The sequence below is a fragment of the Equus przewalskii genome, chromosome 3 (genome assembly GCF_037783145.1).
Source record: "Equus przewalskii isolate Varuska chromosome 3, EquPr2, whole genome shotgun sequence".
In the NCBI taxonomy this organism is placed as follows: Eukaryota; Metazoa; Chordata; class Mammalia; order Perissodactyla; family Equidae; genus Equus; species Equus przewalskii.
In genome coordinates, this window is record NC_091833.1 from 72,321,518 (window position 1) to 72,348,697 (window position 27,180).

At 35.8% G+C, this 27,180-nt stretch overlaps 1 protein-coding gene across 50 annotated transcripts in view; it reads right to left on the reverse strand.

Annotated features, from left to right (window-relative positions):
• Positions 1–27,180, reverse strand: part of ADGRL3 (adhesion G protein-coupled receptor L3) — an 801,248-nt gene that overhangs the window by 675,467 nt on the left and 98,601 nt on the right. For 2 of the 50 annotated variants that reach the window (XM_070612845.1, XM_070612824.1), the window contains exon 2: positions 1,791–1,836. The exons of the other annotated variants lie outside the window; for them this stretch is intronic. The gene's annotated coding sequence lies outside the window, so the exon portion shown is untranslated. The remainder of the gene's footprint in view (positions 1–1,790; positions 1,837–27,180) is intronic. 50 annotated transcript variants of the gene reach the window in all.

Genomic DNA, 27,180 nt, shown 5'->3' on the forward strand with positions numbered 1-27,180 from the left:
TTTTATCTGTGGTTCACTGGTAAGGAAACAGCTTTTTAAGTAAAGATAGCCATATGCACCTTGCCTCACTTCACTGAAGCAAAGGAAATAAATCTCATCATTTTACTTCTTTGTAAAGTATACTACTTATCACATGGGTGAGAAGTTCACCCATTAATGGTGTATGAATTCTTTCAGGATGCCAACCACCCAATTGTCAGAGCCTTTAAAGACAATAAAGTCTTAACCTTGACCTAACACATAATAGTATGTTTTTTCAAGACAAAATCCACAAAGTTGGAGGTGACAGTTTTATTTTCATTGAGGTTCATGAACTTTTTTTTCAATTAAAATTAATTATATAAAAAGTAGAATATAATAACATGCCATTTTCAATAGAATTATGGAACAGTTTGATTTTCCTCACTACATGATATATCTATATGTATTTATTTATAAGCTAAAAGCAAGCTCAGATATATATCATAATAGGAAAGAGCACTTCACTCATTTAAGTGACATTTTCATTTTTTCTGTCAACCTACACATTTACTTATTTGAACTAATGTTCTATTGTTCATTTTGGTCATCAGGATTGATAAACAAATGAGCTCATATTTCACAGACATATCAAAATCTTAATTATCAACAAAATCCCAACTAAGTTAAACTCTTTTTTTACTGTATGCAGTTTTTAAGAGAAAGAGATGAATCACAAGGAAATAAATTATAAATTATCATTCTTAAAACACTATTACCCACAGTAGATTCTGGACTCAGGAGACATGTCACATAATTTCATTCCTAACCCACAATTACAATGGGAAACTTCATCTTTCAAAAATGATCCTCAGGCACTATAAGATCCTATATCAAAGAGGATATATTATTTTTACAATGTCCTACTTATAAATTAATGTGCTAAATCATTTTAAAGATATTTGTAACACAACTGAAAAATTGAGGTAACTAGTTCACCCTTTTTGAATCTGAGGCTCCTTTAAATCAGAATACTTAATTATCCAGGAATTCCACTTGTCAATGATTTCCTGAACTTTCGAATTTCAAATATTTGCATTCTGAATAGTGGCAGAGGCCCACTAAAGCTTTTCGTTTTAGAATTTAATCAAGATATAGTTTGCTTTTAAGTCAATTTATGACGGTAGTGCAAAGTAGAAATAGAACTCACTAATAAATTTCCAAGTGTTCTCTCCTATTCATGGGTGTTAATTCCTGTTCTTACTTTTCTTGCAAAGTATACGTGATTATCTTCTACATTGATTAAATTGCTTATTTAAAGCAAATGATTCAAATTTTTTGGAATGAAGCTTTGCAGAGAGTAAATTTTAACAAAAATTTGGCCTTATTAAGCCAAAAAAAATGTGCCTACTGCCGAACTTGATGATAGATTTAGAAATCCATGATGAATTTAAAGCCATATAAATATCTCTTTTGCAAAGAGAACATATACTAAGATTTTACAAGGTTCATTCCAACAAAAAGTACGCCAAGACATAATCCAATGTTTGAATAGTTTGAATTGGTGCAAGGACAGCTTGTTCCAAAATCGCTCTCAAGGTTCTTGCCTTGGTGGTTTACTCAACAAAAATAGCTGAAACATGCATTAAACTCCAATTATGGAGAAAGAACTCTATAATCTTTTATCTATTGAAATAAACCAAGTCCTTTATCTTTAGAGAGCTTACAGGCTAGAGGGGAAACAAGAACAGAAAACTGAAATACAATACGGTGGTAAATGCCTTAAAAGCAATATGAACAAGGTGTTCTGGAATCGCAGGAGGAGCACTCACCCCGACAATTCAGGCTTCAGGGAAGACTTCCAGGAGGAGAATGTACCTGAACTGAACAATGAAAAGTGGATTAGATCTACTGAGGTAAAGAAAAATGGGAATGGTATTCCTAGCAGAGAAAAGAACAAGACTGAAGAGAGAGTAATAGGAAAGAGCATGAAGGCAGGGTTCTTTTGGTAATTCACTATCAAAAGAATATAAATATGAGGAAGGAAGTAATCACTGAAATATTCTGACAGGGAAGAAGTCAGATCATAGGAGCAGATTATAATGTACAATCTATAACACCATGAAGGCTTTGGATTTTCTCTTAGTAAACAAATGTGCCTAGTATTGAAACTCTGGGTAAGATGGTAAATGGTGGCAATAGCTACTGTCCCATTAGCATGGCTGCTCCTATTTGTATCTATGACTCTAGGAAGTTCTCAGTACATATAATAAGAGACTAAAGTTAAAAGGCATTGTACATCCTACTAGGCTCTAAGAAATGTCCCCTGCTCCCATGGATATCACAGGGAAAAACAGTGTTTCTCAATGGGGGTGCCAACGGCAAATGTGGGGAAAAATTCTTTGTTCTAGGGGCCTGAAGTAGGCATTGCAAAATGTTTAACATTCCTGCACCCCAATCACTAAATGTCAGCAGCAACTCCCAGTCAACATGACAAATGAAAATATCCTTCCATGCTTTCAAATGTTCTAGGACTGGTACCATTCTAGTGAAGAATCATTGGCCTGGGGGGCCGGCCCCGTGGCTGAGTGGTTAAGTTTGCGCGCTCTGCTTAGGAGGCCCAGGGTTTCATTGGTTGGGATCCTGGGCACGGACGTGGCACTGCTCGTCAAGCCATGCTGAGGCTGCAGCCCACATGCCACAACTAGAAGGACCCACAACTAAAAGTATACAACTATGTACCGGGGGGCTTTGGGGAGAAAATGGAAAATAAAATAAAACAAATATTAAAAAAAAAAAAAGAATCATTGGTCTGGATTGCAAATAACCATTAGATACCTCCTGTTCCCAATTAGAAACTAAGTTTCTAGAGCACAGGGTCTGTATCACTTTGATATATGACATAATCAGGGACATGACAGGTTTTAAATTCTGACAGAACTAAATTTACATTTCTGTTCTATTATACACTAACCGCATTATAAGAAAGTTTAGTTCATTTCTCTGAACCTCAGATTCTCCATATATAAAATGCAGCAACAATACCCATCTTACAGTGTTGAAATGAATAAAGAAAGAGTACATGTAAATAGCCTGATAAATTATAGATGCTCAAGACACATTTTTAGAAATTACAGTTTCAATTCCCTTGTTTTACAGCAGAAGAAACGAAGCCACAATATCTAAGAGCCTTGCCCAGTCCTGTAGAACAGTGCATGTGCCCACCTTTTTTATTAACTGTACCATAAGAGAGATTCAAATTTGTGCTCCTATTTCCCCAAATCAGGAAAGAAAAGACTGGTTCAAAACTGCAATGTATGCATTCAAGTTAGAAAAATGACTAAACTCTGCAAGTAATTATACACATTTTTATATCTGTACTAGCAATTTATACCTAGCAATGTTAGAAACTATTATGTACAGCAAAAGTTAGTCTTACTTAGAATATATATTTCTCAAACCCCAAACCTCATAATACTTAATAACTGACTAAATAAAAAATGCAAAATCTGCAGAGCCAAGCCATCATAAACAAGGTTAAAAGCCTATGTGGGAAAATAATTTATAATCAATGGACAAAGTATGAACGATTCAAATATTAAGAAAAAGCTCTTACAAATTGAGCAAAAAATGATGACAAAAATTATTCTATGGAAATTTAAACAGAAGGATAAAACACTGAGAAAAATATATAAAATATTTTTACCTTCATTTTTTTTTTTTTAGATTTTTTTTTATCCTTTTTCTCCACAAAGCCCCCCAGTACACAGTTGTATATATTTTAGTTGTGGTACATGGGACGCCGCCTCAGCATGGCCTGATGAGCCACGCCATGTCTGCGCCCAGGATTCAAACAAGTGAAACCCTGGGCCACTGAAGTGGAGCATGCGAACTTAACTACTCACCCACGGGGCCAGCCCCTTAACTTCACTTTTAAATAAATTTTACTGAAACATAATTGATAATAATTTTTTGGCTATGATACAGGTTAAGATTAAAAGACTGACAACTAAGTCAGTTGTTGCTATAAGTTGTTGGTATAAGCATCAAAGTAAGACATCACTCAAGGTACTATTGGAAGGACTGTCTGTTGGAACAGCCCTTCTGGTAATCAAGTTGTCTGGACACGTTAAAACAAACAATATGTACTTTTTATCTTGAAATTTTACTTATAGATATTTATCCTAGAGTTATAATCAGATGAGCACCAAAATACACGCAAAAGTATTCTGTCCATCGTCCCATCCTCTCTTTAGAAAACCAGCACACAAACTATCTTCCATGGTCCCTGCTGGTTGGGCAGGGGACCATGGACCTAACTGATTAGAGAAGAGGGAGCCACCGGACCCCTGCTGACCAAATACCATCTCTCCCTGTGGAATTTGGAAATAAAAATGAAAACTTTAATCAACAGTCAATTGTGAAGACGTGTAGGAGTAGAGTGGCTATTTTTCACTCAATACACAGATGCAAAGACGACGGCAGATGCCAAAGAGAAGCTAAGACAATAAAAGCTGCCCAAAGTGCCCCAATTTATTTCTTGATTCTAGGCCCTAAAGGAGGCCCAACTCTACTGACTAGCCCTGGGTTCTCTGAGGTACGTCTGTATCCCGCTCACACATCTCTAAGTGCTCTGATGGCCTGAATAGCTCTCTCCTGACACCAAACTATATCCAAATAAGACACAGTTATTCCTCTGCCCTGCTCATGATATTAGAAAACTTTAAACAGCTCCATATGCCCACCATTAGAAACTCTGTTAAATATCTGAATCCCGTACAGTCATAAAAAGAGAACACAGACCCATATTTCTTGTCTTAGAAAACGGTCATGACATACTGTTGAGTAAGGAAAAGCAGTTTACAGACACCATCAATTCAATATATGCACACAGTGAGATATCTGAAAAGATAGTGACCTAAATTTAACAAAATTTATTTTCCTAGAGATAAAGTGATTTTATTCTCCTCTATAATTTTCTGTATTGTTGGCTTTTCATTGAGCATCTATCTTATTTTAATAAATCAGGAAAAATAAAATTTCTACATTTAAAACAAATCAGAATAGAAACAAAAGAAAAGAAGAGAGCAAGAGGAAACAAAGTCTCAGTGAAACATCAAAGGACTGACTTTTCATCTCAAACAAAGGATGGTTTGATCCCTATAGGAAGGAAACTCTGACATTATTCTCAGCTTTCAAGAGCAGGTACAAGCAATGACACAATACTGTCGAAGATTTCTTTGAGTTTCTATTTGCCAGCTAAATATGTCTCTTTTTTTTATTATAATACTTGTTTTATAAAGTTATTTAAAATTATATCAGGAAGACTTGCAAGAGCAGAGGAGTGTTTTACTTACACGCTAAGGGTATAGCTTTAAAATTCATATCCTGTCCTCTAGCTGTTCAAAAGTAAGGGGGGAAAAGAAATCAATAAACACCAGTCCTTCATCTCTGCTCAATTTAGCTCTTTTGGTGAGCAAAGAACTCCTATGGCAATCGTCCAAAGCATCCAAATTTCAGGCAGCTTGACAGCCCTTTCAGTCAGGTCAGTTCTTACAGAGATAGTAATCAAGTCTCCCATGATGAATTTTATTCACAGAGCAGGACTGATTACAGAGCAGGTTGAATCGCTGCACACTATTGACTGGAGATCAATTTTCATCTTGAGGGACTATGGAGAGCAGTACACAATAAGGCAGAAAGAGGACCAGGAGAATTCAATAGTGTTACAAACCAAACCAAATGAGACCCTATTAGTATAAAAACACGCCATTGTATCACCTAACATTCCTACCATATTTATCGAGAAAATATTTTACTTTAGAAAAAGAAAATTACTTAAAATACACCAATAAAATTTTGTCTAAATCTTACATGGCCCCATTTGATATATCTCAAAAAAGAAAACTAACCAGAACTCAAAAAAGAAAAAAGAAAAATCCTATAATTCTTGCTATTAGTTTTCTCTTGTAATGGATGGTGTTCTCTTTGTCGTATTCTTTTCTATGCTGTGGACACATGCCCATGCAAAAATTGTTTAGAAGATAATCTGTTGTGTTTGTCTTTCCCTTTCATTGCAAGGAAGATACTCTTTAACATATAATGAAACAATTGGCATAGGCCTTACAAGTTTTGCCTCTGCATTATGTCCAATCGTTGGGAAAGCGTCAGTGGGTCCAATTATCTCAGGAACAAATGTCGCAATGTTTCTGCTCTCTATATCAACCAGAAACCTAAAAGCTTTCTATGCTACCACAGCCTGTCCACACAAAAGATTAGAATTAAAAATTACCAGGCTTAATTCCCTCAATCTGTAAATAGAGTATCTATTATATCTTAGTTTTCTGGGCATAGTCCCAGTGTAAGCTCATTGTCCTGGAGTAAATACTAATGTGCATTTTCACCGTCAGAAGTGACCCACTTTGGACTATAAATTAACACATCTTCCTAGTGAAAAATATTTGGAAACTTTGCCCATCCAAAAGAAATAAATCAACAAGAAAATATCCTCCTTTAACTCCTGCTTCATATCACACTACCATTGTACTTGATTCCTTCTTTCAAGGCCAATTTCTTGTAATAATTTTTGACAGTCTTAATGGCAGCTTCCATTTCTTTATTTTCCATTAATACCTCAAAATTCTAGAACTCAAGTTCCACCTCTTTATCGTGGATTAATAAATTAAATTGCCTTTTCTCAGTCGATACGCCAATAACATTATGGAACATTGGATATTTGACTACTTCATCTGTCTTAAAATTATTTCTTCCTTGTCTGTCATTTTCACAATCTCTAAATCTTCAAATTCTCTTTGTCTCTCTTTCTCTTTATTTAGATTATTTCTCCAGAGTTTTGACCTCTTATTCTACTTGCTTTTCTTTAGTGATCTACTTCAATCCTAGAGTTTCAACTACCACCTCTAAGTTCATGACTCAAAAATCCACCCCCTGAATTGACTTCTCCCCCAAACTGCAGACTTCAGACTTTTACGGCATCTAGGGGCATTTTGAACTCAAGAAGTCCAAACTACTTTTCATCACTCTCCAATGTGTAATCTCTCTCCAATTCCAAGTGCTTTAATCAGCCTTCTGTCTTGGAGAGTATCTACCGGTACTATAACCCTAGATACTAATAGTCAGTAACACCAATAAATGAACGAATGAAAGAGAAAGTGTTCTTGACGTGGGGAAAGCTAAACTTTGTAAATTAGATCTGTGGTGGAATTATTTTGTGATTCTTCTACCAAGGTCGACCTTCAATATTATCCATTTTCTTTTCCTTAATTTAAATATATCACTATGATATTCTGTCTCTCTTAATACATATTTTCAGATTGCACTTCCTTCTTGTATTTCTTCTGAAACTACCTATATCAAAGTTTCTTAAAACAAATACAGGGGCCGGCTCCGTGGCCGAGTGGTTAAGTTCGCGTGTTCCGCTGCGGCGGCCCAGGGTTCAGATCCTGGGCACGGACATGGCACAGCTCGTCAGGCCACGTTGAGGTGGCGTCCCACATCCCACAACTAGAAGGACCTGCAACTAAGATATACAACTATGTACCAGGGGGGTTTGGGAAATAAAGCAGAAAAAAAAAGAACAACAACAACAAAAACAAATACAAACCTCTAACAATCAAGCAAAATTTAGAATGTTTCTTACTTGGACCCTGCTAACTAAGGAGTACTAGATAAGAAATATTCTAATCGTCATTCCTCAATTACCAAAAAATTATTTTTTGTTGACTATTTATAAAGTCACAAGGTTCTGTAAGTAAATAGTAACATGTAACAACAACATCTAATACAATAAATACCTAATAAATTAGCTTTAAAATAGGTTTGAATTTCTCTAAAGGAAGCATTTAAAAAAGATGCAATGGCAAAGTATTTTAATGATAAATCATCTACTTATAATAAAATAGAAAATGAAAACAAGATAGGAGCACACCTTACAGGTTATATTTATATACTTTGCCTCAACCAGCAAAATGAAGGAGGAAAAATGAGCAAAACTCAACATGTGGCTTACACTAGATAGAATGTTTTTGAAGCTGTGGATGTACTTAGATAAAGGACAATGGAGAAAAAGAGGGAAGCTCTAAGAATACTTCTAACATATGTCACTACATTAACAAATCCATTGGGTGCTCTCACTATGTGTCACAGCGGCTTCTTTTAAGAACCAGAGCAAGGAGTAAAATGAAGTCAAAGTGGAGCATAGCATCGCTGTCTTCTTTGAAATAAAATGCATAGTTTAGTTCACTGAACACCACTCTTTTCAATATTAAGAGGTAGTATATTAGATTTGAGCTCTATATAACAATTCACATAATGCTATGTCAAATAAATATTTTTAAAACTGTCTAAATATATATTTACACTGTGGACCATAATAACTCCATTATAGCATCTATGATAGCTGAAAAACTACTCAAACATTAGGGGGTACATTTTCAGCACAGCATGAGCGCATTTAGCCCAGAGATTCCCATTAACGTCAATGAGAGTTGCATGGTTCAACCTTAACACACACTGCTTTGAAAATTTACCCCAAACCATCTGAGCAAAAAGCTCCCCAAAAGAAAGGAAATTTTAAATTTTCCAACACAAATCTAGCTTTTTGGGTATAATTACCCATTCACCATTCTTAAACTTGTAATATAAATTGGTAGTCTTTCCCCTACCACTAGATGTTTTACCTTCAAAGCAAAAACTAAATTCATTAGTGGCAAATTTTAATTATGATGGCCCTGTTCCCCATTAATATAAACCTGATAAAGAAACTCTTCCAAAAATTTTTTTGTTTTTTGAGCTAACATCTGCTGCCAATCCTCCTCTTTTTGCTGAGGAAGACTGGGCCTGAGCACACATCCATGCTCATCTTCCTCTAACTTTATATGTGGGACGCCTACCACAGCATGGCTTGCCAAGCAGCGCCATGTCTGTGCCCAGGATCCAAACCAGCGAACCCTGTACCGCTGAAGCAGAACGTGCCCACTTAACCACTGCACCACTGGGCCAGCCCCTCCAAATATTTTAATTAGAAATTTCCCTGAAAATATTTGCCATTAGATGGCTTAATAGTCTAACCAAAATATGCTACTTTAACTATATGACTTTCTGTTGACTGTAGATAACCTTCAGTACAAAAAAAGTGTATTAAATATGTTTTTCTGCCTTATTTCTTCAAATTTCTGTTTTACATATTTTCCAAAGTTTGGGCTCATATAAATTTAAACTCCTGTTTGAATTTACAGCTCATTGTATAACATATGAAAAAGGTTTGGCAAAAAAATACTATTCTCCGGTAATACCAATTCTCAGACTATTCTTGGCTAGACATATTCTAATATCAATCTTTGAATTCTTTTTTTCTAATTACATTTTTTTCACTAGAATTTGGCTAGCTAAAGATGGATTAACGTTGCCAAAACAACGCATACTCAAAATTCAATTCTTCTAAATAAAGTCTACCTAATAAAAGTTCATGGATTTAGCCACATTGAACAAGTAATTATAGCTATGATTAGAAGTAATATTAGTTTGCTACCTAAATTTTTCCTGATTTCTCTTTTATAATGATTTTTAAAAACCAACTAAAGAAAATGAATAGTTATAATTATAAATACTTTATTGAAAATATCCAAGAAAACATAGCAAATGACCAGGTATCTCCTTTTGTCTCTCAGACAACATTTAAATAAAGTGAATATACTTCTAAATATTTAGGTCCTGAGGAAAGATACCGGACAATTCATCCTCTTACACTCAGCACACAGCAAACAGTAAGGTTTATTGCTAAGATCTCGAGAAATGCTTATTGTAAGATCTGGTTTAATACGTAGCATGTTTTAGATTAAGAAAATTAACTTTTTACATTGAGAAAATTTTTCCATTTACGTGAAAATTAAGTAGAAGAAGTTACAAGTAAATTTCAACTACAGAAAATGATTTCACGCTTATGGAGATTCAAACAAATTTTATGATTAAAAATCTGTTTATAGAGGATCTATTTTTCTACATCAATTAAACAAGTAATAAATGTTTATTTTCATATATTATTCTAAAATATTTAAGTGTTCATTTGAAACCTGTATGAAAACCATATATTTCCTAGAATTTCCATTGAGATGTAGAAAAATGAGTCTGTTTTATTACCTACGTGTGGATTCCAATAGGTTATACTGGTTCTGAGATCAGAGGACTCCTTCTGTGTGATAATACATACAAACAATGTAGATAAAAAGACTTCAAATTCCTTCTGACACAGTACATATTAACAGCATACAGACACTAGAGACATGTCACTCAAGAGAAAGAGTAACTTACAAAACAAGATGTCAAGTTTCATTTGGGTTAAGAGTATTTATGTTGGAATGAAACACACCTGGTTTCCAGCCTCAGCTAAGCAACCTGCTTCCTCACCTGCACATCCACAGGTAACAATTTAACTCTCTGGGTCCCAGTTTCCCCGTAGCCCTATTTCTTAATTTCTTACATGGAAGTTATACTTTTCAATGTAATAGGTTCTAGTGTTCTTAAAAGGACATAATTCTCAGCAATATGCAACAGCTTTTTATTCACTTAATAACAGCTCCCTTACTATTTCACAGTAAGCTATTAAATCCAATTAGCTCACAATTAACTTTTTACATTAAATATATTAAATATACTTTTACTCCTCTAATTTACTGCATATATCCAGTAAAAAAAGAATACTACCATAAAATTACCAGGAAAGGTAAAGAGTTATCACAGTAGGAAAAAACAAACAAAAAGCTAGAATATAAGACGCATAGGGGAGAATCTTTTCTGTTTTGATAACTTCTCTCCAACACCTAGAACTAGTACTGGAATGTGCTCAACAAGTATTCGTTAAATGAAAACCATAGAAAAAGAAAAGGCCTGTTAAATCACACAAGATTGTAACCTATCATTAACTCAATAAAAATAAATAAATAAATAAATACATACATACATACAAAGAAAAGGCCTGTTAAACAAATGAGAATTCACATGCCACTCTCAAAGTGATAGTTTTATATTGAGCTACTGAAAAACTTCTTTCTACTCACATTTCACTAGGACTTCTGCCTTAGTATATGAGCATATGTTAATATCCAAATATTGCACTACAACATAAATAAAAATAACACTACAAAAACCTGTTATAAATTTTGTATACACTATTTTTAAGCAATACATTCAGTAATCTGTAAAGTCAGACTTCCACACCACAAGAACTCTATTATAACTAAGATAATAAGCTTATTATTTGAGGCTTTCAGAATTTAACATTCTATTTCATGTATGATTTAATGGATTATATTATCCAGGTGCTTATCCTTATCTATGCCAAGGTAATTCAGTCCATCGCAGAGGAGAAACAATTCTTCAAAGCACATGCACATTTTAGTAGCTTTTATATTTAAAATTTAAGAGTTACATAGACATGAGCACCTTACCCTACTCAACTGCTGGCATCTATTGTTTCTTACATAATAATATAATTAATTAAATTATTTATATAGCATTTGATACTTTACAAAGCACTTTCAAACAGATTACAAAAACTTTAATAATTTTAATTAATAGTTATGCTTGGTTTATGTATGATCAAACTTGAACGCAGTGAAATATACTCAATCTCAACACATCAGTCTCGCAAATAGCGAGCTAGGATTGAACCTACGTCCATAGACTCTAAGTGTTACATAGGCTTTGCATATTCAGAACTACTCATCAACTACAACACATGGGAGAAGGGAGAAGCATTTCCAGATTGCTACAACACGTTAAAGTCAATTTTCAGGAATTAGCCAGACATTCTCATTCTTTTCTTAGCTTTAAGTGTAACCATGTAAATATACCCAGGTTCTTAACAGAATAAAAAAATAAAGAAAAACATTAAATAGCTTGGGCATTGAGGACAGAAAGTAATAGTGATGTGGGGCTGGCCCCGTGGCCGAGTGGTTAAGTTCGTGCACTCTGCTGCAGGCAGCCCAGTGTTTCGTTGGTTCGAATCCTGGGCACGGACATGGCACTGCTCATCAAACCATGCTGAGGCAGCGTCCCACATGCCACAACTAGAAGGACTCACAACGAAGAATATACAACTATGTACCGGGGGGGATTTGGGGAAAAAAAGGAAAAAAATAAAATCTTTAAAAAAAAAAAAAGAAATAGTGACGTGAAGATTTTTATGAAATTACTTAGAAATTTATTCCAAGTGGTTGTAGAGAAGATGGAAATTTTCTTTGCCTAGAATGAAACAAAAGTGAAAGATGGTGATGTGTTTTCCTTAAGTGCTGTTTTTCGAGTTTCTGAAAATGCCACATTTCTATCTAAAATTTTCCTTAAATTTTTTTCCACCAAAAATTGATCCTGGAAAGGCAGTATAAGGTAGAATTTCAGTGCATATTTTAAACCAGGCAGGCTGGTTCTTATTACACCATTTACTAGTTGTCACCTGGACAAGTTACTTAATATCTCTAAGTTTCAGTTTTAACTAAAATGGGTAAAATAATGCAAAACTGCTATAAGAAGTAGAGAATTAATGTCTAGAACTTGCCAAATATCTGACAACTAATAATTACTAAATAACTGAGATTTAATTAGCATTGTGACTGTCAACATAATAATTCTATTTAAAATACTTTAAAGTCTCTGGAATATTAAATTTGCCAGGAATAAACACAGAAAATTTAACTGAGGGAGTTTTCATATTTACAAAAACTTACAAGGTTTGGAAGGGGGCTAAACTGTGATGTGCGCTATAATGGTAGTTGTAGTGTATTGGGGTGATTCAGGGCTATTGGCCTGATGAGAGACTCTGATGACGCTTATCTGAAGACTATATTCATAGTGCTTTTGTCATTTTGTAGGTTAGCATGGGCTAACCCCGCAGAACAGAGTGACAGACTTCAGGAGTGTGTGTAGCTAATTCTTCTGAAAGAGAGTGATGACTCAAATCATGAGACCGCTAATGCTATTACACTACTTCACAATTCACAAACTTTTCCAAGAATTAGCTCATTTGATCCTCAAAATAATCTTGACATAAAGGCAAGGCAAATACTATGGCCCTTTTGCTGCTAGGAGAACTGGAGTTCTGAGAAGGTAAAATGTTAGCCCATTAGCAAAACCAGAGCTACAATCCATATCTTGAGCCTCCTTGTTCAGTGTTGCTTATAAACAATCTTCTTCCAAAGTTAAGTAGATGGAATTTGAAAAAATCATTTATTTACAATCATATCCTATTCCTTTTCTTTTTATAATGCACAGAACTAATAGCTTTGTTTTTGAGTTTTTACGTCATGTTTAGAAGAAGAAAAAGACTTTAAGAAAATATTTTGGTATTAAAACTGTTAGTGTGGCAGTTTGGAAGGCTGATATAGTCCCTGGTTACTCTATAAGGACAGAAGCTACAATCTTCCCATTTGCCTTTCTTTTCCCAATCAAAAAATACGATTGGGAAACAAACTACTTCGCTCTCCACTAATCTACAGTCACATTTCAGAATTCATTGTCATTGTGCCCTTCAAAAATGTACCAAACCCAATACATAAAGAAAAGCCTACTAATGTATGCCTTATGCAAGAAAGAAAAAACAAGTTAATAGCTTTTGATGTAGGGAGATCCATTTCCAGCTCTCCCGTAAACCCCTTAAGGATGCTGGCACTACATAATGAATGTACTCTAACCACTCTTTGAATTATGACATGGTGAAAAGCCTTTGTAAGAATCCTATTAATCTTTGGGTCAAAAGTGCCCTACAATCTAGTAGAGTACTTGCATATGGTTCCACCAAAAATCTGCTTTCTATTTTAAAACGTTAAAATAATTGCTACTTCTTTAGCAGAATCAGTAGCTAGGTTATTGGTCTGCCAGATCCTCTCCCAGATTTAGCTCTAAGAAACGTACTCATGTACTTAAAGAACATATAATCTAGCCTCGTGGTTTATAACAAAACAATCAGACAATCAGAAAGTGACCAAAAGTTTTCTGACCTGTAAGGGAATTTAGAAATCAACAGTCTTTCATTTCTACAAGTTTCAGGTTTTACTTTTCTCTTAACCCTTCTAGATGATAAAATACCCCAAAAGGTAAGTCTGTGTGGAAGCTTGAAAGTTTCAAAGCCTTAAGAAAAAAACCTCGAAATCAATTTACACTGTTCAATTTCTGTATTATTAGGAATTTTATTACTATCTTAACAAAATGCATCTTGAAAGAGAGACATTAGAAAAATAGCCTAAAATTCTCTACTAGCCTTTACATAGTTGCCAGAAATATGAAAAAGCAGGAGGAGAGAGAGAGTGCCACATTATACATCAGCCACTTGATAATGCTGGCAAAAAATGTACTCAAATATTTCAAATGATCCCGAGGTAAACAGTGCTAAAAACATGAAAATGACATAGAACCGAAAAAAAACAACAACTCCAAATCATTTCCTGAATCAAACTAGTTCTTATTATGGTTCACTACTAAGACCCTAGCAACTTACCATTCTCTGTCACCTAGAACACTGCAAAGGCCTTGTAACTGATCTCCTGCCTTCTACACTTACCCCGACTGACCCCCAGTCCATTATCCATCCACTAACCAAACTGATATTTACAATGTAAATAGGATGTGTCATTCTTCCATCTTATAACTCTCCAAAATGAGGTGTAAGAAAGCCGAAAAAAATCCAAATTTCTTACTGTGGTATTTTAGGACCCTACGTAATTTACACCCTGCCTATCTTTCTAACTTTATATTTTACCCAACTTTCCCTGCCACACTAAATGCTGGTCAAATCGGCCTTTTCAGCCCCAGAAATAAGCCAAATTTGTTTGTGTTTCAGGACTCTTGCAGTTGCTTTTCCCTCAGATCAAGAGCCTTTTTCTTTCTTAACATCTGAGTCTTATCCCAAATCTTACTCCTAAATGGAGCTGAGGTGAGCCTCATTCCCAGATCACTCCACATCCCCTTATCTTGTACTACTTAATTGCAATAACGCTATCTGGAATTACTCTATTCAGGAAGTTATTTATAATTGTTTTCATTGTCTGTCTTCCTCAAGTAGATCTAAGTTTCATGAAAGCAGGGATCAACTTTAGTTTATTGCTATATCCCAGTGCCTCAAACAGTTTTGGCAAATAGTAAGTGCTCAATAAATATCTATGCATGAAAGAGTGAAATATTATACTTCTGGACTATATTTTTACACATTATACATAGCTACAAAATGGGAAGAAAACAATGCAAATTTATTCTATAAGTTCATTTGGCATTTAACTTGCTGCCAAGAAGTAGTGTCATCTTGAGGACTCTACCATCTAAGACTGAGACAGATCTGAAAGAGGTTTTATGGAGATTTAGAAAACAGCAGTCAAAAGCCCCACAAAACCCAACCAAGTATGGCTCCCATTACATCTCTAGGTCCCTAACATTCTTTCATGGTTTTCAGAAGTTACTAGTAAGAGGAAGGGTCCTGTTAAATCTATATAATCAAGACAGTATCAAGCCCAGCCCTATTCCTTTCTCTCTAGCCCCTCCTTCTCCACTGAGATTACTAGAACTACACTTCTAACACTGTCACTGGAGGCTTAGTTCCTGACCTCGTAGAGAGCTTTATACAGAGCCCTTGCCTAATATCCTGAGGCTTACCATCACGGTATTCATGACTAGCCCAGGAGGAACATCAGAACTTCCACTTGACTCCTATGAGTGGTTTGGGGGAACTTTAAGCACAGTCATCAGTTCTGTGTCCTGGAATTGGGGTAGAGAATCAAGTGCTTACTGTCCATAGTCAACCACGGGACTAGATATCAGATCAGAAGTCAGGAAGGAGATCCAGGGACAAGGCACCTATGAGTTAAGATCTTGGGCAAGAATTGAACAATTCTCTGACCTGATTCTTATCAGTCTCAGTAGTTTGTTAGCTCTGCTTTGAATACTCTCCCCACCCCTTCCCATTCTTCAATCTTACAATCTTCAATATAATTTATCCTTCAAATCTCAGCTTAAATAGCCTTCCTTTAGGTAGATTTCCCTGATATTCCAGGTTATATCAAGTTCCCACATATGTATTCACAATTTAAAACACTAATTACAATTTCTTATTATAGTAGTTATTCAGTAAGTATCCAATAAACTGAATAAATGAGTGATATAGACAATTAGATAAAAGATTCCATTTCCAACAAAGTATGAAAAAGAATAAAGCTATGCAGGATTTCTTAACCATAGTACTACTGACATTTGGGAGCGAATATTGCTTTGTCGTGGGAAGCTGTCCTGTGCATTACAGAATGTTTAGCAGCTTCCCTGACCTCTACTCACTAGATTCCAGTAGCACACATGCCCCCAACCCCACCTCAATTGTGACAACCAAAAATTGTTTCCAGACATTGCCAAATGGGTTCTAGAGAGCAAAACTGCCTCCAGCTGAGAAGTGCTTGTGTAAGTTGATCAGAATGTAGTGCAAAATTAAGACTTTTCTAGGAGCTACCAGGGTGGGGAAGTCCTCACCTCCAGCAAGTGGGAGAGAGAAAGTGGCACGAGAACACTACACGGCAAAAGGAGGATACGTTCAAAGAACACAAAGTTCATATGTGCTAGGAGGGTTCATACTCAATAAAGAAAGACAGGTTCATCTTTTAGAGTAAGGAGAAATGACTGATGATATATTTAATTTTTTTAAATTAAGACTTTATTTTTAGAGAAGTTTTAGGTTTACAAAAGAAATTGAGTACAGAGTTCTCATATAACACCTCACCCCCTCAAACATCCACACAGAGTTTCCCCTATTATTACATCTTGCATTAGTGTAGTACCTTTGTTATGGTTGATGAACCGATATTGATACATTATTATTAACTAAAGGCTATAGTTTACATTAGGATTCCTTCTATTCCTTTGGGTTGTGCATTCTATGAGTTCCAACAAATGTATAGTGACATTATCCAACATTACAGTATCCTACAGAATAGTTTCACTGCCCTAAAACTCCCCCCTGCTCCACAGGTTCATCCTTCTCCCATTCTCCTGAGTCCCTGGCAACGACTGATCTTTTTATTGTCTCTAAAGTTTTGCCTTTTCAAAAATGTCATATAGTTGGAATCATACCATATGGAATCAGACTGGCTTCTTCACCAGGCAATTTGCATTTAAGTTTGCTCCATGTTTTTTCATGCCTTGATAGCTCATTTCTTTTTATCTGTGAATAATATTTCATTGTCTGGATGTATCACAGTTTGTTTATTCATGCATCCATTAAAGGACACCTTCCAAGTTTTGGCAGTTATGAATAAAGCGTCTATAAAGCTTTGTGTTCAGGTTTTTGTGTGGACATATGTTTTCAACTCATTTCAGTAAATACCAAAGAGGATGACTGCTGGATCATAAGGTAAGAGTACTGTAAAAAAAGAAAAAAAATTGCAAAACTGTCTTCCAAAGTTATATCATTTTCCATTCCTATCAGCAATGAATGAGAGTTCCTGTTGCTCCATATCTTTGTCAACATTTGGTGTTGTCAGTGTTTTGAATTTTTTCACTCTAATAGCTGTGTAGTGGTATCTCCTTTTTTCAATTTACAATTCCCTAACGACAAATGATGCTGAGCATATTTTGATATGCTTATTTCCCAACTGCATGTCTTTGATGAGCTGTTGTTCTGTCTGCTTTTTAACTGGATTATTTGTTTTCTTATTGTTGTATTTTAAGAGTTCTTTGGATTATGAGATGCTAGTCTCTTATAAGATATGTGTTTTGCAGATTTTCTCCCAGATATGACTTCTCTTCATTTCTCTTAACAGTGTCTTTCACAGAGCAGAAATTCTTAATTTTAATGAAGTCCCACTTATCAATGTTTTTCTTTCATAGAGTCTACTTTAGTCATATAAAAAGTCTTCACCAAACTCAAGGTCACCTAGGCTTTATCCTATGTAATCTTCTAAGAGTTTTATAGTTTTGTATTTTACATTTAGGTCTTTGATCCATTTTTCAATTTTTGTGAAAGGTTTAAGGTCTGTTTCTAGTTTCACATATTTTGCATGTGGACACCCAGTTGTGGCAATACTATTTGTTGAAAAGATTATCCTTTCTCCATCAAATTGCCTTTGCTCCTTTGTGGATGATGAGTTAACTGTATTTGTGTCAATCTATTTCTGGACTCTTTTTTTCTGTTCCACTGATCTTTTGACAAAAAGAATTTGTCTATTCTTTCACCAATACTATACTGCCTTAATTATTATAGCTTTACAGAAAATCTTGAAATTGGGTAGTGTCAGTCTTTCAGCTTTGGTCTTCTCTTTCTAAATTTTTTTTTTTTTTTTTTTTTTTGCTGGGAAAGATTCACCGAGCTAACATCTGTTGCCAATCTTCCATTCTCTTTTCATTTTCTCCCCAAAGCCTCAGTGCATAGTTGTATATTCTAGTTGTAAGTCCTTCTAGTTCTTCTATGTGAGCCACCACCACAGTATGGCTACTGACAGACAACTGGTGTGAGTCTACACCAGGCAACCAAACCCAGAACACAAAAGCAGGGCACGCCGAACTTTAACCACTAGGCCATCAGGTCTGGCTCTCTAAATTTTTAATATTTTATGAACACTAAGATAAATAAGGTAACTAAGTATGAGTACCATGATTTGAAAGTGGCTCTGAGGGCAAAAGCATAGGTTGTGTTATATAGGTTTATAAGAGCACTAACTATGCACAGAGACAATGGAGCCTATCCACCACATTGTTACTTCTTCCCGGACATACAGAAAGATTACTTTTTCCAGGTCTCCTTGTGGTAAGGTTGCAGGCCAGGTGACTGAGTTCTGGATTATGAACCATGGGCAAACCTGGCCATTAAAATACAGCTTCTGGTCTTCCGGCTCTCTTTATACTACCACAGCAACTTCAGAAGCCAGATATTCTAGAAGGAATAACAAAATGGAAGCAACCTGGGTCTGCAAATAATGACTTAGAAAATAGTTCCCAAGAAAGTCACCTGAGATGCACTGGATACAAGCAAGAAATAAATCTTTATAGTGCTAAAACCTTTATTTGTTACTGCAACATAGCCTGCACTATCCTTAATAATATGTTAAAAATATCAGGTTGTTTTTTGATTTGGTTTTTTAGTCAGCATCATTCAGCAGTCAGGATGAGAAACTCAGAAAAAAGGAAGACTTCTTTTACCTAAAGTTGAAATTTGGCACAAAGTAGAATGTCCTTGCCTAAGATCGGGATATCCTTTTTTGTTTCCTCTCTATCAAAATAATACAAGACACCAAGATATTAACTACTCATCTGAAATAACAACCTAGCCTGGAATATACCCATTCCACTCTTTCTAACTACTGTAGAATATGCATAATTTATTTAGAGGCATTAAATTTGTAGGGTCCACAAGCACTCAGTCTGAGGTGATTCAATTATCTTCCCCTGAAGTGGGACAAGTCAAAAGCAGCAGATGAAAGAAAAGGGAACAAAGGAACTCAAAAAAAAAAGAAAAAGAAAAAAAAAAAAGGCGATCTTAGAGGGCATGGAAAAAGGGTTTCTTAGAAAGTAGTAATTGTAATGAGGATGCTCATCATTTTCACATGCTATCTTTATTCCAAAAAAGCTCAAAAGGATTTTGGATTTGATCTTGCAATTTCAATACACGTGTGACTGCTTGAGAAAACTAATAATCCTCACAAAATATTCTCTTTGAAGGCACCAAAGAGCAGAGTGTAATTATGTGTCCCAGTGGATTGAGCACTTGACTACACCCTGGAAGAACCCACGCCCTGGCGAAGAATGGAAAACCAGTATTGTTCTTCACAGAGAGAAAACAGATTCTGCATCTAAGCAGCCATTGTATAAAGTCAGGAGAGACAGCGAAACTATTTGTATATATATCAGAAGCCAATACCATGGGGTTAACATACTAAGAGCTAAGCACTCTACTCCTCTATAAACATAGTCTTTTAAATAATCTTTGAGTGGCTAATCAGAATGAGAGCTGGTCCACTTTATATATTTTTATTTATTAGGTTTTGGCCAGGGGAAGGATAATCTCTACTTTTCTAAGAGCTCTCATATACTGTACATGATCTTAGAAACTGGGCAGCAAGAGAGACTACCTGGAATGTTTTCTAGACTTAACCTTCCCATGACTTTTTGAAATTCAACAAGCAGAAGACCCTTTAGCAGTATATTGCATTCATATCTAATGTTTACAGGTTAAACAGTACATATCCGTTCAGCACACAATTTGTGCCAAGTGCCAAAAAATAACTCAAATCCCAAAATGAGTGAGTCCCTTATACATGGAAAGTTGCTTACAAAGGAGAAAAACATATAAATTAGCATAATTCCTTCTTTCCTCAATATCCTTGGCAGCAGAGAACAAACCCCCTACTGGTAAAAAGCTGCTCCATCTGCCATCCTATTGCAAGAACAGCTCGCTTTCTTGGAAAGATGATCTGTGGGACAACCAAATCCTATCTTTCATTTTTGAGGGATGGAAGATTGCGGTAGTGTCGTTTTTGTGGAGAATGGCCATCTACTTTAGGTCCGTTGGTGAAAATACCTAAAAACCAATACTGTGAACCAGTGAATTATCAGCAACCTACCTTTCTTTTCCTTCTAACCTCTTTAAAACATGAGGTTGTTATTCTTAGCTGGAGACACTACTATGCTATACATGATTTAGTAGGAAAGTTGTGTACATAAGGATGAGATTTTTTTAGTACGATAAATGATCATTGCTACATAGCAATAAGGAAGTATTATGGTGGAAGTAATTGTCTTGTTAATTTTCACACATAGACAATGAGTAGATAAGATGCTAGTAACATACCCCAGTGATTACTCTCCTGCATTTTAATTTGTAGAGGCTTACTAGAGGCAAAAAAAAGAAAGGTGTTAAAATGATTTGACCCAAATCCCCACTGTACAACTGTGGCAGAGCCAAAGTAGGGTTCCAGATGTCCTGACCTCAGATACTGAACCGCGCAGTAGACCAAGCCGTTTCTTAATTTACTGAATTCAAACAGATTTCCAGAAAAGTAACTGACAGATATGATTTCCTTCCTACCTTCATATTTTTCTCCCCTCTGCAAAATCAATTAGAAACAAGCAACATTTAAAGCTTTACATTTTCGTGACTCAAAATAAATTTTGATCTCTTTACTTTGGAGCCACATAATTTGAAACAGTACTCTTTCGTCTACATGTGCAGCAAAAATGTAATTGAAGAACTTGCCAAATGAAAATATATTTTACTTTCTGGTAAAGAAAAGAAAAAGAAAATGGAAAGGCCAAATAGTATCGTTTTCCACCGCATTATCTTTTTAAATAAGACAGTAAACTATAACACTCTCTCATCACCTCAGTAACAATGATTGTGCAAATTCCTATTTCCTCAGCTTCAAGACCTTCAGACTTACAATCTAATGATGACAGGATACTTTCAGAGACCCTTTTAAGACAAAGTAAATCTTCAGAACTATTATTCCATTCAGTTTTACATATGCATTTTAATTTTTCTACTTTATGACTCCATTAATCTCTCATTTTCAACAGCTCCCATTTTTAATTAAAGTACAAGTTTTGCAGACCTTATTTTTATCACTGACTGATGCCTTCCCTAATGGTTTTTATTTTATTGTGAATTTCAAAGGCAGTTACGGTGCCAGGGTGAATTAACACACGAGCAGCAAGCAGATTCAAGTGAATGAACAGGATAAGCACAGTAAGTGCCCCCTTAGGAAGTCTTAAAACACTAAAGTCTGATACTATGTAAACATTTGACTGTCACTCACACTGAAACCTCAAAGGGTATGAAAACCAAAAGCAACACTTAACACAGATTGGGCCCCTTTCTCCCTCCCCCTCTTTTCACTGCCACCCTTCCAAGCAATTGCTGGAGTTCCTCCACCACCCTTCCACTCCCAGGAGCAGCGTTAGAGTGGGAGATCCTCTTCTCTCTCCATCCCGTATTCGTTCCCGCTAAAGGAGAGGAAGAATCCGTAAGAGGCTAGTTTTCAGTGAGACGTACTCAATGTTGGCAAGTTAATGTGTCAGAGTCACTACTTCTACGTGGGGCCCTCCGTGGGATCGTTCACTTTTTCATGGACCTGCATGCCCATAAGCATCCTTTTCTTCCCACTAGAGAGTCACTAGGACCACCTTACACTTGCTCTCAGGGAGATCTTGATTCACCAGCTTCTCCCTCTAAAAATGAGTCGGTGTAAGCATTTCAGGGGGATGTAGTTGGAAACCCTGCTCTTTCACCCAAGCTACATTCCCTAAGTTAGCTACATTCCCTAAGCTAGCTTTGAAAATTCTAAAAACACCAGTTTGATCTTAACTTCCCAATTGGTTCAGAAATGAAACAGAAGAAAGGGTGTGATTAATTTGTATTATTCAACCCATAACCAATGGGACAAAAAATTAAAGTGCTAGTTATCCAGTGTGTGGACTTCAGAACCTACCCTTCGATATAATATCCCATATACTTTAAGAGCACTTTATTGGGGTTTTAAAAAATATCATGTTTACATACAAATGTATCTTTTTTTATCCATATTGTTTTCATACTTTTTGAAACATCTATATTGTTTCCATACTTTCACATTTCATATTCATTAATTGAATATCTGTGATCCATGAATATATTTGTCAAAGAATTAACTCATCAAGAAGAGTTTTCTTTGAAAACCAAAATCAGTAACTTAACAACATTAAAATACAACAAATAAAATAGTTTTATAAAAAGTAGTCTTTAAAGACCCCTGTTTAAATTCCAGCTCCATCGGGCCAGCCCTGTGGGGTAGTGGTTAAGGTCGTGCACTCGAATCAGCAGCTCAGGTTTGCAGGTTCAGATCCTGTGTGCAGACCTACACACCACTCATCAAGCCATGCTGTGGTGGCATCCCACATACAAAATAGAGGAAGACTAGCACAGATATTAGCTCAGCAACAATCTTCCTCAAACAAAAAGAGGAAGATTGGCAACAGATATTAGCTCAGGGCCAATCTTCCTCACCAAAGAAATAAATAAATAAGTTCCAGCTCCATGATTCAGTTGATATGCAAATTTGAGCATGGTACTTAATATTTCTAATCCTTATTTTCCTAATCTGTGAAATAGGATTAAAAATACTACCTCATAAATTTGAATCGGAAGTTGAAAATAGTATGTCAGAATGGTGTCAGACAATTAATAAATGATTGAGATACTTCAGATATTGTCATAACGTGGTAATTTTATCACAAATAACCATTTTTCATTACGATACTTTCAAAGATATGTTTCTGGGCTTACAGTAGTAGAACAACAGTCTTTAAAATTACAGTTCTGGTTTTTCATTCTCACCTTGGCTGCTAATAGTTTGACATTGGGCAAGTCACCTTTTCATTAGAAGCCTCAGTTCCTGCATCTAGAAAATGATGCTCTAGAAACTGCAGAACTTTTGGACACAGGGATTCAATGATGGATATAAAGTAGTTAGCATACAGTAAGCATTACACAAATATTATTTCCCTTCCCTTCTTCCCTGAACCAAAGGAATGAGTTTATTTGTATTCTTTATAGCAGGAGGCTGCCAATGGTAGCTGTAACCTTGGGCTTCATCTGATGTAAAGACAGAATATCTTTGCCCTTTAAAACAAAGTTCTAGAAAATGGTTACACAAGGGGGGTGATGAGGAATGACTGGAAAGACAAAATAGAGAATTTTTACAGGTGATGAGAATGTTCTAAATCTTATTTTAGGTGGTGGTTACACAGTTACATGTAACTGTCCAAAAATCATTGAAGAGAACACTTCAGAAGTGTGCATGTTATTTTACGTTAATTACGTCTCAATTTTTTAAAACCCAGGCTAATCTGAGAGTTAGGAAAGATACTATACATCTTTTTCTTTATGAATTATTTATTATTTATAATTATAGAAAAAAGTTTGAAGTAGTAGGATACATTTAAAAAGTAGGAAATTCACATAGAAATCTAGATGCTCTACTTCTCTTTAAAAAGATCAGAAGATTGGGTAAGACTGAACTCAAATTTCCTCAAGGCAACAACCAATGAAGTTGAGTAAAAGCCAAACTTTTAAGAAGAGAGTGTCCCAGACCCTACCAACTCCAGTGTTTTCTACACCAACAACACATACTTATCTAAACAGAAGCCCCATTGATTTTATAATCCATTCTACAACACCATATGTAACCCAGTTGTTTTGGTGGTTCCAACTTGAACTCTCTTTGGAAGGAGTACAAGACGGTACATAAATTCTGTAATAATATAATACTGTAGAAATTCTAATACATGTGACCTACTACTGAAAGCCCAGATCTAGACTAAACTTCATTTTTTCCAATGAAGATATTCACAATTTAAGTGTTGTAACAAAAATATATCTTCTTTATTATAGACATAAAGTAAAATAGTTGGAAAAAAATCATTTGCAAAATCTGCTGTTTCAAATAATTAATTGCTTCAAATTATTGCTGCAAATAGTTTATACAAGGCACAAGGCTTATGGCTGATAACAAAACACTAGTTGGTTGATTTTGAATAACACAATCTTGTTGGGGAGGCCCTATGGCCAAGTGGTTAAAATTCCACGGGCTCTGCTTCAGTGGCCCTGGTTCATGGTTCAGATCCTGGGCACAGACCTACACTGCTTTGTCACCTATGTTGTGGGGGCGTCCTACATACAAGACAGAGGAGGATTTGCACAGATGTTGGCTCTGGGTGAATCTTCCTCGAGCAAAATGACTAAGATTGGCAACAGCTGTTAGCTCAGGGAAAATCTTCCTCAGCAAAAAAAAAAAAAAAAATCTTGTCTTCATAACTTAATAATTCAGGGGCTGGCACTGTGGCCGAGTGGTTAAGTTCTCACAGGATATTGCCAGTTCAGATCCTAGGCTTAGACATGGCACTGCTGATCAGGCCATGCTGAGGCAGCATCCCACATAGCACAACTGGAAGGATCTATAACTAGAATATACAACCATGTACTGGGGGGCTTTGGGAAGGAAAAAAACGAGAGAGAAGATTGGCAACAGATGTTAGCTCAGGCACCAATCTTTAAAAACTAATAATAATAATTTAATGCAATCGTCTCATAATTTAACAAGTTATAAATATGATGCAGAACTCTTCTTTCTTTGCCTACATCTTGAGTAGCAGTATCCAAAGACAAAGGATTGTAAGGCAGCCACCAGTGTTGCACTATCTAAATGATTCACTTCCAGGACTGTCAGAATTACTTCAGGTGATGCTTATCTTAAGATGGGAAGGACCTTCCTATCAAAGATCCATAATGCTCTGGGATTTCAGAAAGCATTCACTATACAGTCATCTCTCAGTATCCATGCGGGATTGCTTCCAGGACCCCACCTCGGACTAAAATCCAGAGCTGCTCAAGTCCTTTAGTGGGCCCTCTTTATGCGCGGGTTCGGCATCCGCGGATTCTAACCATAGCACACGTATCCTCCACGGATACAAGGGCCGACTGTACTAGCAACGCTCACTTATGAGATTTAAATCAATGAGAGGACACTCAAGAGAAGTTACACCAAGGCCCTTTGGAGCTTGTTACAACAGATATAATCAGAACCACAGAAACATGTTATTACAAGGAAGCCACACACATACACAACACACACAATTAACTTCTGAAATGAAAATCCGAAAATTATAACAAACACAAGAATAGGAAAGGAATAATAAGCATACAAAAGCTGAAAAACACACACCGTTAAGTGTGAGAATACACAAAGTAAAAAAACCTCTCAGATATAAAACTTGAGAAAGAATTTTTTAAAAGCCCTCCTCACTGCCTGTGCCATTCAGGAGTTCATTTTTCAGCAGCGTGACCCGAAGGCAGGCGGGGTATTTAATCACTTTCCCCAATAACATAAACAAACAAGGTGGAAGTCTCATGATGTGAAATGCACAGAGAGAATTTCATCTACAACAGTACAGTGGGTATTCCCTTCAGAGTTGCACAACTATTGGATTAAAATCAAATGCATTTCACTACGAGATGAGAAACAAGGATTGAATCAATTACCTGAAGGCAAAACCAATCACACAATGAAGTCTTCACCCCTGCGAATGCTGCGGAAGAGCAAGGTAGGAGGGCTACAGCACCAATAGTCTACAATTCTCAGCAGCGGCTACACAAACAACATTGTAGCTCTCATTTACCTGGAGAGTCTGGCGCATCTGTGCACAGCAGCCACAGCTGCTACCCAAGGCAGAGACGGAATGTGTTCACACCCCTGAAACAACAAGCTATCTATTATCATCTCCTAATACTGAACATGACGTCTTGTGAATAGAGCAGAGATTCTGCGTTGTCTTTAAATAAATATATTTCTTTAAATTGTGATTTTTGCAAGGTTTAATATATCTTTTTCTGTCAAATCTATGTTTGATGTAACCACCCAAAATGGAAATGTATTCTTTAGTATTTATTAACCTAAATGAGGGAACCAAACTATACTAGGTGGTCTGTGGAACCATTCATAAAATTCATCACTTATGTTTAAGAACACAGAATCATTTACTATGAAACTCAGAGAAAGAAAGTTGTGCTAACCTTAAAAATCCCGCCACTTGAAATGTAAAATGTATAAAACATCTGATTAATTAGTCTTTATTATAAAAGTGTAAGATTCCAAACAATTTGCCATTTGCAATTTGCCAATCTGCCATTTGATCAAAGAAAATGGCAGATTCAGTCGAATAACAATACTTTTCCAGAAACTGTTTCTGTCATAACTATTTTCAGGTAAGAATCGCAAATAGGATCATTCAACATTAAACTAGCTAGTGAGGAAAAAAAATGAATGCATAAATCCAAATTTATCAGTATCACCTTAATAATTGTCAACACTTAAATAACACTTTTCATGTTCAGGGCACCATTCTAAGCACTTCACATGTACTAAGTCATTAATTTTTAAAAGCTATAAGAGAGACATTACTATTATTCCCAATTTACAGATGATGAAACCGAGTTACAGGAAGATATGGTGGTTTTTCCCCCTAAGACAACATAGCTAGTAAAGACTGAAGCTGGGCTTTCAAAGTAGACATTCTATCTCCTGGAGGCTGAGAATCTAACTACTACATAGTCAGTATCCAAGGTACTCATCCAAAAAGCACGTGTTTGGTATGCTAACTCCAGAAACAAGAGTCATAAATTTGGAGAGTCACATGAGTTGATATTATAAAACG